Source organism: Protopterus annectens, chromosome 9.part0, assembly GCF_019279795.1.
Source record: "Protopterus annectens isolate FY-2018-M chromosome 9.part0, PAN1.0, whole genome shotgun sequence".
NCBI lineage: Eukaryota > Metazoa > Chordata > Ceratodontiformes > Protopteridae > Protopterus > Protopterus annectens.
Window position 1 is genome coordinate 1,393,862,107 of NC_056743.1, and position 15,560 is coordinate 1,393,877,666.

Here is a 15,560-nt window from a genome sequence, read left to right on the forward strand (position 1 = left end):
ATTGCCTAACATGACTGTGTTATGTGTTGAGGAGTGTTGCACAGCCCCATGCTAAGCCCCTACCCCTCAGGTATGGTATGTGTGGTGTGTGGATGACATGTAGGATACTGAAGTGTGACCTGGCAGTGGGTGTCTGGTTACACTATGTGTAGCAAGTTGAGGTGTACTGCATATGACAAACGTGTTATGTTGTGTACATGTGTGTCAACTATGCCTATCCAATGTGCAGTACAGTGTTGCCACATTTGTGTCTGATGCTCTGTGCATTGCATGTAATTGAGGCAGCTGCTGACATTACTGAGATGTTTCACATCTCACAGCAAACATGCACAGCATACATTATGCGTAGGTGTGTTATATGTACATGGCCTACACCTCACCTATGACATGCACAGTTCAATACCAAGTTTAAAGTGTTAACACACTCACCAGCATGTAATGTCTACCCTGCTGTCACACCAGAGGGACCTGCAAGAATATGACACAGATTGTCAGTGGCCACAACTGTGGCATTGCTACTCTGAGTGTGCTAAACTACAGTAGAACAGCAGGCATAGGTGTACAGATACTATTCAAATTATCAGTATTGCACACAATAGGCAGCACAACTGCTAAACACAGTACATATCTCACACATGCATAATCTAACAATACAGGTAACAGTAGTCTACAGCTAGGGCATGTTACCTGCATGCTCCATGTCACTATGCTGAGTGGCTCCAGCCTCCATGATGACACATGTGTGATGTTGTTGTTGCTGTAGGCCAGGAGCCACCACACTTAGCAGCAGTTCCTCCACTCTGGTGAGGGGGGGTGTATGGCCACCACACCACCTGTGGCAAGCTGCTGTCTGTGGATATCAGAAGCATGCCGCTGGACATGAAATCACTGCAGTGATGATGTACATGCTCATATGTCTGGTTATGCATGCCTATGTCATTTACCCGACAAACAAGTTCTTGCCACAGTGCAGTACGCTCCTGCTGGTGCTGCTGGCCCTTGAAAACAGCAGGGTATAGTGCTGAACCAGGCTGTGGTGGATTTCCTGTTCCTCTGCAGCTGTGTAGCAGAGGTTCCTGTGATGAGCCATAGGCCTGGAAGACAAGTAAACGATATGTGTGAGCAAGTCATGTGGCACACAACATTATACAGTACAGATATCAGTTAACTGCCATATATAGCATCTGTTCATCTGTCAGAGGATACACACATTCAACACCATATATCAGTGCTCAGCCCATAACTGGCTGACAGTGCCTGCCACACTCCATGTGACACACCAGTATACACCAGTACTCGCCTCACTGTTTGGGATCCAATGCACAGCCTTGCCAGGGGGGTACATATCAAGTTAATGCATGCAGAAATATGTCATCCATTGCAATGAATGTGAAGTGCAGTTACAGTATAACCAGTAACCCACCCTAGTCGTTGATGCCATACCCCTACCTAACATATGTGCACAGTTTTTAATATAGCTGGCATACTGCTGTAACAGAGTATACATGTTGCTAGGTACACACGCAAACCCTGCATCACACATGTGATTGCGGACATGGTACAGGCATCATTACACACACATCAGACAGTCATACAACACACAAATGTATGCTAACACAGTTGAGCATTTGCTATGTACTTTACAGTACTGTGTGCCCCTACTTACAGATACCTATGCCTGAGGAATGTAATCTGTGCAGACTGCAAGAAACACACAAGACAGTGTTACCAGGGAATGTGAACATACACCATACTGTGCTGTTTAGGCCTACAGCTTCAGGTGGTGCAACAGTTCAAATGTCAGCTGGATTCACCAGCAGTTCCACTTACTGAGCATACATGTATTGCTTCAGCCTATGATGGGACACCACAGTCATACACAAGGAACTACATCACAAAATATAGCATCCTACTATGTCTGCATCCCAATAACTGACACATCTTTCTCTGGCCTCACACTTAGGACACAAACGACTATGACAGAAACAACCTCACACCTAGCTATCACACCGTCACAGACCTTGCACACATTCATTGTCACACTCATACCACCTCACATAGCAGGTATTGCACTGTGTACATGTCTGTGTGCATTGTGTCATAAGTAGGTAATACGCTATTGTCCCTGGGGCCTACAGCAGCCTAGCCATATGCTACCCTGGCCTGTGACACACATGTAAATAGATTTCACTTCCTCCTGTCAACTGGATGCACAGATGTGATTCCCAGGGCATGTTACCTATCCCCCAGACAATCATCAGGGGTATGTCTGACATCTGCTACTGAGGAGCCTTGTTTGTTCATGCTGGGTGGTTTACTCCGGAGTATGGCATATTTGCCAATAGGAGCCTATCCCTCCAGCATGTGCTGTTCAGTGAGGTTGCGGGGACTAGGGACCTAGGCCGTGTAGCCCGGTGGGATTGTGCGGTGTTGACATGGTGGTTGTCTGACTGCTATGGGTGTGGCATACCTCTGTATGTTTGTCAGAGGTAACCTCTGGGTGGCCGGTATACAACGCACTGTAGCTGTGGTTATGTGAGTCAGTCCGCATAGGGTATGTGTTTCAGGGCAGTATTACCCTTTGTGAGGTATGTCTGTGGCCTTTCCACTTGCTGTAGTTGTCATGTGAGGTACATACCACATGGGGCATTGTGATGAGTACAGGGGAACACTGACCTATATTTCCGTACATGACACATCGTTTGTGATTACACGTACCACGTAGACAGATTACAGGACTAGTGTGGCACTGTGGATATCAAAGGGGAGGCTACTGTCCACCTGTGTCCCATGTTCCCTTCTGACACCTTCAGTTTTAGTCAGGCAACCACCTATCTGGTAGTTAGTGGGTAAAGTGTTTTGGAATGGGGTATGGCACTGCAGTATCAACACTGGTGTTCAGTCCATGCCTTGGTCACCAGGCACCTGTTGCAATACGTCTGACCCTGTGTCTTCCTCTCTCACTATATATATATATATATATATATATATATATATATATATATATATATATATATATATATATATATATATACACACCATATATACATATCTATATATATATAGATATCCATATATCTGTATATCTATATATCTCTATCTATATATATATATATATATATATATATATATATATATATATATATATATATATATATATATGTATATGTATATATATGTATATGTATATATGTGTATATCCATATCTATATATATATATGTATATCTATATATATATATATATATATATATATATCTATATATATATATATGTACATATCTATATATATCTATATATGTATATATATATATATATATATATATATATATATATATATATAGATATGTATTTATACATATATATATATATATATATATATATATATATATATATATATATATATATATATATATATATATATATATGTGTGTATACATATATATAGATATATTTATATATATATATATATATATATATATATATATATATATATATATATATATATATATATATATATATATATATATATATACACATACTTGTAAACAGCCACTGCTGTACATATACATGCACATATATGCAGATATACTGCCCACCTTTCATGGTGGTAATATCAATTATGGAACAGTTGTGAGGCATACAATTATTTAATAATATTGCACAGTATTGTGCAGAATGCATTTCGGTGTCCTCAGGCCGTATAGCCATAGCAGACATCACTGGCTGTAACTCAGTCTCACAGCATTTAACCACCACATGCCATATACCTGCACTGCTTGATGTTTTCAATGCCACACACTACAACCTACATAGATATGTGCACATTGCAACCTTCAAATACATATATATGTCCAGCCTTCACTAACAGTTGCAGTATGTCCCTTGCCCTATGCACATCTGCATATACATATAGATATGGACTGCTACCACATAAGGAGTGTTCACAGAATGTAGAGTACCCTTCAGACACATCATTCGGATGCCAGAAAATACATCTGTGTTACATACCTTACCTTTGTATTTCTCACCTCAGTCTGTTGTACCTGTTGATGTTTTTTTTTTATTTGTTTAGGATGGTGTCTTCCACCACCTCTGTTTGTTTTATTTGTTGTTTTGGTTGTTTGGTGTCTCCAACCACCTCTGTTTTTTTTTGTTTGGGTTGGTCTCTCCAACTGTTTGTCAGTCTGTCTGTCTGTCTCTCTCTCTCTCTCTCTCTCTCTCTCTCTCCAGTTGCTGCAATGATATTATTGCATGTGTGGACAGCAAGTACAGGCTGCTTTTGTAGGTATCTGCACATGTGCATGTGATGGCCTCTGCACCAATTGGTGCCCACCATTTAGTAATTGCATGCAGCTTGCTGTGTGGTAATTGCAGTTCTCACTGAGATTTCAGGACACTGCTATAAAATGATAGGTTAGGTAGGCATAGGCCTTTCAGTTTTGCAAGGTGGGGACCATGCTTGTTTGCTGTGGACACTGTTGTGTCAGTCAGAAGGTTGGTATATCTGTAGCTGGATTGTAACCAGTGAAATGCATGTTGTACTGAAACCTGACTGTTGCTTCTTCCAGTACACTCTTCTCAGTGTGTAAGTTTACTCACACCTCCTAATGCTAACACTGGATACATGGGAGTATGTACTTTCTTTTGGAATTAGGGAATTAACTGGCATACAACAGTAGTTATTGCAATGTATTCCTATGACTTTCCTATTTTCCCTTTACATTCAGTCCTTGTAATGCATGTTATATTTCTTTATTGCAATGTATTCCTATGGCTTTCCTATTTTCCATTTAGATTCAGTCCTTGTAATGCATGTCATATTTCTTTATTACAATGTATTCCTATGGCTTTCTATTTTCCCTTTACATGCACTCCTTGTAATGCATGCTATATTTCTTTCAGCACCAAGTTATTGTGTATCTTCTGTGTCTTAGTGGTACAGCATGCAGACTGGTGAGTCCAAGGTGTGGGGTTTGAGACTGGCAAGGGTATTTTATATTGCTGCTGAGCAATACAAGGGTCTTGTCATACAGAGTGACAAAGTTACTTTTAAGCAGTTGTAAGTGAGTTGGCGCAGGTTTGCACGACGCTTAGCGATGCTAAACAACGCTTAGCTTAGCTTATTGTATTTTAGCAATACTAAGATAAGCTTAGCTCAGCTTATTTTATGTTAGCAATAGTAAGCTAAGCTTGGCGGAGCTTATCATATCTTAGCAATGCTAAGCTAAGCGCACACATGCGCACACTGGTGCAAACCCGCTGACTACTGTTTACAAGTGTTCACTCCCGCTAACCCCCTCGCTCATGTCTTTGACAGAAAAGTAAATGGGGAGATAGGACTGTGATAATAAAGGGTGCTCAAAGAGGGGAAGACAGTAGGGAAACTAGCTCGGGATGTACATGATGGGTGTCAAGAAGGTCCATAGCTGCCCATTTCTTTACCAGCAACAGCTGTGCATATGCAATACATTAGGTGGGATATTTGAAACCTTCCACCCCTGAGAGAGTGGTGAGGACATCTAAGTATGTTGTACTACCAATTATGAATATCAGGCACATGCACTGTTTGTGAATAGCTATAGTGTCATTAGTACATTAATCACATCTGAACAGTTTGTGGTTTGTGCTGGCATTAGCACAGTCTGCTCAGGACGACTGGACATATTTCTGTACTGTGTATGCCTACCTACACCCTTGGCTGTGCCTGACTACACGGGTATATAGTACTTTTGGGTAGGGGTGCAAAACTGCATTGTGCATTATTTATCATCGTGTGATGTTTATCTTGCTGAACATGCAGAGTTGCTGTGTACCTGTAAGTCTATGAAGGCTTGTAGTCTGTCTGAGTAGCTCCCACCTATGGACATTTCCAGATGGTAGACAGAGGCCAGTGTAGTATTCTTTGACTGTGCACCACAGCAGTCTTTTCAGCACCTGAACAATGGCATTGTCACAGGTGGTTGCTAGCAGTACATGGCTACATCTTTTGCTATTTCTGTGTTGTACTTCTACATAAGGGCATGCTTGTGGGATTCATTCTACAGCTATTTGCAGAGTGTGTAACAGCAGACAAGCTGATATGCCTGTGTGTTTCTGACTCTTCCAGTCCTCAGATACTCTCATGTATATATTTGAACAGCCTCAGGGAAAGGTACATATAACTGGGATACACCTGTGATATAGTTCTGACATTTTGCAGTTTAGACTTTGGGTGATTCAGACCATTTCTATTACTACACCTTTTCTGACGTGCAAGCTGTGTCTACTCTCACTTATTGACATTTGTTATTAAGTGAGATTCAACACCTTTCTGCCTACTGTTAGTACATTTCACAGGGAGTCAGAGGGGCACAGCTAACTTTTGTTTACTAATCAGGGTCATCACTGTAGAGCAGTCACTGTTGGGAGGTCTGGCCTGTGACCTATGCTAATATGCCAGTGTGTATCCTGCTCTGATACTGTGTGGGGTATGTAAGCTGCTACTGTAACCTTATTCCCTACTAGCATGGCTGATTCTCTTTTCACAGTCATGTCATGCAATTCAACAACACCTGCTGGTTAAAGCCCACAGAACAAGATTTGTGTTATGCCATTCCTATTTTCCCTTTACATTCACTCATGGTAATGCATGATAAATAGCTTTCAGCAATAAGTCATTGCATATCTGCTGTCGTTTAGTGGTACTTCATGCAGACTGGTGAGTCCAAGGTCCCGCGTTCGAGACTGACAAGGGTATTTTTATTTTGCTGCTGAGCAATACAAGGGCCTTGTCATACAGAGTGACTAAGGCACTTTTAAGCAGTTGTAAGCGGGTTGGTGCAGGTTTGCGCGACGCCTAGCAATGCTTAGCTAAGTGCACACAAGCTCACACTCACGCACCCCCGCTAACTACTGCTTAAAAGTGCTTACTCCCGCTAACCCCTGCGCTAATTTCTTTTAAAGAAAAGAAAATGGGGAGATAGGAAAGTGGTGAAAAAAGGGGGCACAGACAGGGACAGACAGTAGGAAAACAAGCTCGGGATGTGCAGGAAGGGTGTAGGGAAGGCCCATAGCTGCCCATTTCTTTAACAGCAACAGCTGTGCATATGTTGAAAATTTGGAGTGAGTTTTAAGACCTTCCACTCCTGAGACAGGGGTGAGGACAACATAGTTTGTTGCACTGCCAATTAGAATTATCGGTGTACATGTCCTATGGACATGTGTGCAAAATGGGAAGCTATATATGGGGCGTAATATTTTTTTGGGTACAGATTGCCCTTTTTTTTTTTCAGGTGAGAGTGGTAAATGAGGTGGGGGAAATAGGTATATTTGGGGAGGTAGGTTGGGGAGGTAAACAGACAAGACAAACAAGATGCATACAGGGGTGGAATTTGACACATGGGGTGGGTGAACACAATTGATGGGGAAGGTTGTTTGGAAATCGCAAGCCCATGAGCCCACAGATGGTAACAGTGGAACTGAGATCCCCACCCATGGGCAGTCACCACTGCACCTTCACAGCCCTGGGGGTGGCTGTGCTGGGGGCTGAGTAGGATGGGCAGGCTCACCCATGAGACACGCCACTCTCGCCTCAAGCTGGCATAGGGGATCAGTGACTGAACGCTGGATCTCCCTACGCACCACAGTCCGGACCCTTTGAATGGTGATGGGTGGCCCGTCTCCACCCACGCTTGCATGGGGGGACAAGCCCCATCCCCTGCAGCGCTTCCACCCGAAGGTGATACAGGAACAACGGAGGAGGGGAGTCCAGGTTGGGCACCAGAGCCACTGGTGCCAGGTGCACTCGCCAACTGAGGAGGGACAGGTGGGTCTGCTTGGACCGGCCTTCCCATATGTTCTGTGATTTGGTGTGTTTCATTACAGCATAAACAACAGCATTCCAGATTAGTTGTAACAGCATGCAGTAATATTCCCATTAACCCAACACACCACAGTTCCAACAATTGAACAGCAAACATAACACATGCATATATTAAACAACAGTGGTTATTCCAACCGCATGCAGGGATGATTGGTAGCAACAGGCCACCATGAACATGGTGTTTGAACAGGGCAGATGCATCAACATGAGTGCAAATATTTATGGAACAATAGGACATACATCCCGACAAATATTTAAGATTACACATACCCATTGAGATACAGAATTGCATGGTTTATGCACAAACAGTAGGGTGTAGAAAAAACCTCCATTAACATCTTATAAACATGTTTACTCTACACTACATTCCTAGTGACTGTAGGTGTATATTCTCTACATGTCTTATTACACTTGTCACCATGCATTAGGTTGTGTAATATGTTTGGCTAGTTCAATCTATACTTGACCTATATCTCACATACTAACTGTCCAGGATGCAGATGTTACTGCTACATATTTCATGGTTGCATTTATATTCCTTTATCTACATATCTGGATGTTTTCACATGACATTTTCACTTATAATTGTACAGAACCCTGCATTTATTGAAGCACACTTACATTTCTGGGGAACATATTCGCATGCTACTCGTGTGCCACATTTACTTATGCATGCCAGCCAATAACTGACTGTTGAGGACTGCATATTTACTTCACAGCTACTAGCACTTCCATCACCCACTTTAGATGGGACTGCAGAACTCTGGGTTGCCAGCACTTTCTAACACATTACTATTTGTATAATGCAAGGGTACAACAACATTTCATACTAAGTGAAACAGACACACTCTGGGTTTTAGACTTTTATTAATGACATTACGCACTTTTCCACAGGTTTACTCCTTTATTTGTTTTAACGGTATATATGGCAGACATGTTCACGACATATTATACCTTTATTAATAGGTTACCACACTTTTTTTTTCAGGCTCACTCACATATTCTTTTATATGACAGTGCCTGCAGAGATATTATTACAGACATTTGTTACCTTTCTAAATGGGTTACTACACTCTTTTTCTGCCTCTCTAACATTTTTATCTGACAGTACATGCAGAGGACTTATTCAGTCCATTTTATGGCTGTATTATTGGATTACAACACTTTCTTTCATGCTCTCTCCCATATTTTATATAACAATACATGCAGAATAATTACTAACCTGCCTGGCGGTGCAGCCTTAGCAGCCTATCTTCATAGGCTTGCTGATTCGTAACACAGTCACCTGCAGCTGTAAAGTAAATGAAGGGATATTGAGACATTCCTATCCATTATACATACTCCATTTTAAATCCTTACATACTGCATTTCATGGCTACATACTCAGTTGTGGGGCATCCCGCATCCCACGTGCCTCCTGTATCCACTGGTTCAGGCGGTCCTCCTTTCATCTCTTCAGGTCCACATGGTGGTGACGGACCTGCTCACCAGTCCGAGGAACGCCTGTGGCACTGGTGAGGTCATGAGCTAACCAGTTCCAAGCCTCTGCCTTGTACTCCATCCCTTGGAACTGGCCCTGCAGGAGTCTTGCCTCGTGATGGTAGACTAGGAGCCAAACCATGTATTTGGACTCCTCGGTGCCCCATCTCTGTGCTCGGAAGCACACTCATTCTCCAACACCAGACATTCTGACCACAGATGTGAGCTACAATCAGTTATGGCATGTATTCCCGCCTGTGGGGTTTAAATATGCCGCATTTCCTGCACTTTTTTGTGATTGGCCATTTTGTAAAATTCTCGGCCAACTGCAGACCTGCTTAGTAATGGTTAAACTACCATTCCTAGGTTTATGTATGTTAATAGTGGCTGGTTCCCCTATGTTGTCATGGCTTAGTGGTTCTGTACTTTGATTATGATGCAAAGGGTCCTGGATTCAAACCTTGTTATTCTTTTATTTTAATACTGTCTAGATAGGCTTGGGGGTCTGGCTGCGTTTAAACAACTTAGCTCTACGTTGCTCCCCTGTGCCCTACGGTGCCCTGGTTGGTGCGGCGCACACGTCCGCGCAAACACATTGCGCTGGGTAAAGCGCTTTTAAATGTTGGGCAACTCTATTGCACTGGGTAAAGCACTATTATACTATGGGCAACTCAGTTTATCTGGGTGAAGTGCTATTAAACTATGGGCAACTCTGTTTCGCTGGATAAAGCGCTATTAAACTATGGGCACCTGTGTTTAGTTGTGTAAAACGTTGCTTAACGGCAGGCTAAAAAAAAAATATCAAAATATATATTTTGTTCGCTGATACATTGGCCATGTCACTGCTTTTAATAAAATTTTATTCATATTTGTCTGGTATTATTTCAAATACTGATTTAAAGCATAAATAAGAAGGAGAGTGGTGGGACTCCAACCGTCAATGCCTTCTCTTTGTGCATATGCTCTACCATTACACTATTGCTATTTGGATTAATTTGCATAAGTAGTTCTTATATGCTCTTAAATGTCACAATTTCTAACTGTGGTTAAGCAAAGGGCACACCCATGCAAACAAGTGCAAATATGGGCAGGTATATCGTGGATTTAAAAAAAAATTAAATTTTTTCCGTTTTATAACTCTGATGGGGGTTTACAGTGTCAGGGAGTGTGGTGTTGGGTGCAAGTACATTTGAGTGGACTTGCTCTTGTCTGTTGACATTATGCTTTTTAAAACCTTGCAGGGGCGTGGACTTTTACACTGCTCGGCAGTCAGACACGCCCCCTGCTTGCCTACTCAATCCGTGTAAGAGTTACGGATGAGTCAGCGTGCCCTCATGAATATTCATGGCACGCTGACATCCTACCATTCAATTGCAGCCTGTGAGTAAGACATATTAAGTCTTACATGGAGGTTTCATGAATCTGGCCCACTGTCATACCATAACCAATTATTCAACTACTGTACAACATCTGCTGAAACCATAACATTCCTAGACAAAGACATACTAATATGGCCCTATTTGAAATAGTTGCTGTTATACAATTGAACAGCTGCTGATGTAACAGGGTTTGTATGAACTAATCCCGTTTCAGAGGGTTGAAAGGTTCTTACACCAGGAAGTGTTATCAAGTACTGATTATCAGCACAGTATGATACACAGTAACACCAAACTAAATATATCTGGCAAGCACACTGTAAACCCCCTAACATTATATGCATAGCTATGCAGCCTTGAGCTGGTCAAACAACCTGGCCAGACTGAAACATCTGCAGAAGTATTAGGTACAGACAAACCCTGCACAAGTAGCAATGTTCAGAAAAATAACAGCAGTACTCACATTTAGACCAAATCCTCTAGGCATTACACACAATATATTACTGTTCGTCTCCATACAGCTGTTGCAATAGATTCCAAACAACACTTCCACACTGTCTTCTGCACAAGTAAGGCAATGGGACAATGCCCAAGTGGAGTACTCAGTTATACTCCACTGTAGCCATGGTATTGGCTAAGGCAGTAGCGGCACAGCTGATGTGCATGTAATTAGCTACTTAGGAACACCAATTGGTTATTGGAATAGCACGCTACTGAGCTGTAACTATAAAAGGTTGCCTTGTCACACATTCAAACCATCTGTATCTACCTGTAGGACAGTACAAAATGCTGAAAGGTAAACTGAAAACGAGTATTATACTAGTCAATAATGCCTCTAATTACTAAGAAGGTATGTATAACATGTAGTATGTCTGTGTATCTAGTACCTGTTCTGTACAAATTACAGTGTAATCACTGCATATAGTGGAAATAGCTGTCTTGTAGCAATGTATTGTTGAGCAGTAGTAATGCTTGTAGTATTCTATGTGTGTACTGCTGTAGGTCACAAGGCAAACTCCACATACACCGCAAGGGATGATATGGGCTTGGAACTCACCAATTCGCTTCCAGCCACTGTCAGTGTCAGGATTGATCCAACAAGTATGTGCTATAACAGGGGATAGTATATGTTGATATATTGTGGCAGTTGACATATGCATGGGTGTATAAGTAAGATGAACATCTTAAAGGTGGGCTTACTGGGCATATATGGTGTGCATTGTGGGATATTGTGCCAATAACTGTGTAATGTACAGTATTTTAGGCAGATCTGTATTCTATTCTACATAGCAGTTCTGTTATGTTATGCAAACAGTAGTTATGTCTATTGGCAATTACAATACTCAGTAACAGGATACATATTATTTGTATTCATCTGACAGTTTAGCAGCATGATAACAAAGATAATTGGAAGAGCCAGGTAACTATCCATGCACATAACACATGTAATATCCACCTCTCTAGTATCATTTTCAAGCAATAACAGTTGTGCAGGTGTACATGCTATGCAAATGTGTAGTGACCCTTGTTACAGAGCTGGACCTCTCTAGTATTGTTTGCAAGCAATAACAGCTGTGCATGTGTACATGTTATGCAAATGTGTAGTGACCCCTGTTACAGGCTGGAACTCTCTAGTATTGTTTGCAAGCAATAACAGCTGTGCATGTGTACATGTTATGCAAATGTGTAGAGACCCTTATTACAGGGCTGGACCTCTCTAGTATTGTTTGCAAGCAATAACAGCTGTGCATGTGTACATGTTATGCAAATGTGTAGTGACTCTTGTTACAGGGCTGGACCTCTCTAGTATCGTTTGCAAGAAATAACAGCTGTGCATGTGTACATGTTATGCAAATGTGTAATGACCCTTGTTACAGGGCTGGGCCAAATGGCTATGTGCACACCTACATAGAGCGGATATTGAGAGTAGAGACACACTGGTTGAACTACCAGGTTTGTGTAGCCCATACTTTCATTGCCAACCTAACAGCCACTTGTACATAATGTATGTAAGGTAATGCACATTACTGGTAATGAAACAGGTAGCATATCATCTTTAACTCCAGTATAACATCTGCAGTAGGTGTGTAAAATGTAGGAGACAGCTGCCCATGCATAATAGCCGCTTCATAGGTGATGGCTTACACTATCTGATTATATTCTGATCATGTTGATAGTAGCATCAGAGTCTATTGATACATGACTCTGTTTGGAGAGTGGGTGTCTGTGCCCAACAGAGCTCATGGTCCTGGAGGATATGTGAGTATATACCCAGAGAAGGAAACAGACCTGTAGACACTTGCATCATCTGTAATCAACCAACAGGATGTGATGTGCTCCTCAGAGTAGGATTTCTGCTAAAGGTAGCTACAATGTTTCCATAATAGCCAGTGTTGTCACGTCCATAACACAAATATTTACATGTGAGCATCACTGTCTAAAACATCTTCATAAGCAATATGTAAACTAAATACAGTACTTGGTACTTGTAGTACTGAATGCTCATACAGGCATGTCCACTAGTCAGCTACTGGTGTTTACTAATGTCATCTTTGTGTACATGGCCATCCTGGGGGAATGTAATCTCTATGCCATGTACACTGCCAAACCCACCTAACACCAAGCCCCACACATTGTTTGGGATGCAGCTACAGGGGTAAGCTGGAAGGCAGCCCAGTCTACAGCCATGACTGGACTGGACAGTCATGAGGTGTAGGTTAACACATGCATCTCATCAACACAACCAACACATACCCCTACCATACAGTAAGGACACCCACACACACTACCAGAAATCGCACACATTCACAGAGGCTTCTAAGTATCTGGCTAAACAAGTGACCTCCCAAGCTGGAATAGACAGACACCGAAATACACAAACTGTATGACATAGTTTGCATAATTGTGCCACACCTCAGAACACATGGCTAGAAACATGCCCAACAGTACTCATTTGTGAAAGCAAACTCTAGCACTATGTTACACACCAACCTATAAGAGGGCATACATACTGTCAGCTGCCTGTCTGCCATGATTAGCCACATACCCATACACTCAGACCACCTTTTGAACTATACACATGTCTCTGGCATATTCAATGTTGTTGTGCAGGACCTGTGATGCAGTAGCCTGGACTGCATGGAAACACATGTAGGAACTGTCAGGTCTTGTAGCCCATGCAGGTATGTCCTTAGGCTTGGGTAGCATTCTGCCATTGGCCAGAATGATACTTCAGTACAGAGACAAAAGGATTGTATTCCACAATTGTCAAGTGTAGTGGTGCAAGTCAAAGGGTATCCAGTATTTGTCTGCCTGGGATAACATGGTTGACAGACCATGATGCTTTGCCAGACAGGGCCTGCACCTGTCACCCCTGGGAATCTGGATACCGCCTAGGGCTCATGCTTCCCCTGTAGTGCCTTCATCATGCACAGTTGAAGTGAAGGTCCACTGCTGTTAGAGGGACAGCCAAGCAATAAACTGCAGGTCTTGCTACACAATGAAACATGTCAGAAACACTATATGGACACACATATGTCAATCTCTAACATGAAGAACATATCTGGGCAGTGGCTGAGACATGTTTCAATGCTCCAGAGAGCACACCTGCATGACCATGTTATAACACATACCTCACCTCTTGCCCATTATCCTTTATTGGAACACATAGGCCACAGGTGTGCCCATATTCCTGAAGGATATGTACACCCCCACGCTAGTTGCACTTGCATAACTTCAGATGCATTATGCTGAGCAACTACCTTTGCGCCAAAGTGGAATTCAAATTGCACCTTGTGACAGATCACCCACCATGCCCCGGATTTCCCAACTGTCATAATGTGCTGTAATGGGGAAGATTAGGTCTGAGACAGAACCATAATAATGGCTACTCTCAACTATTCCATTATGAACTGGGAAGACTCGTCATGTACCAACACCTGCACTCAATGCATGTTGGATTCCATCAACCCCAATGACCTGGATCACAGTAGTCACACAAACAGGGCTAACAGTATGCTACACATAGTCAGTCTCCAATGCCAATGTTATGTTTCCTAAGAGCAGAGTGGTGACTGTCATGGCACCCATGCAAATGGACAATGCATGTGCAAATGCTGAATCCTACACAAATGAACCTTAAGCAGTCACATATGTGCAGTGATTGTGCCATTGAAACAGAACCATGATTCAACCAAACACAAACAAGAAGGCAAACTGGTGGTACCTTACTTTAAACTCTACCCCAGAAGGTAGTAACTGTTCCAAGAGTGAAACACATGAGTGTAGGTTATCCCTGGTCAGCCTCTGTAAGATGCAGATGCACCATATAAAACCACACAAAGCTGCTGTGAAACTAAGCAGCCAAATATTATGAGACCAAGCACAGAGCATTCTATAGCTGTGTCATTAATTGTAATGGCAATGACAAGACCTGCCGTGCTGCACAGCACTATGGCATGGGAAGTACTGCACCTACAGAAACAGCATCTGTTCATCCAGATAGGGTCTTGGAGAACCTAAACCCACTTCCACCTCCACCGCCAACAGGTACAGTTTGTAATATATCCATGTACACTACAAGACCACTGTAATAATGGCTATGCAGGTACAAGATGCACTCTCTAAAGCCATACATATAGCTTTCATGGGACCTCTCAACTTCCCAGGGTGTATCCTACACAAAAGTAAGAACAATCAGCTATCCACATACACATCACGTTCAATCATAGCTCCATGTCAGGCTATGTACACACTGATTGGTGCACAGCAACAGTTATCACACCCCACAAAGGGGGAGACACCACTGATAATGGGAAATAGTGCACAACTACCCTGCTGAGTC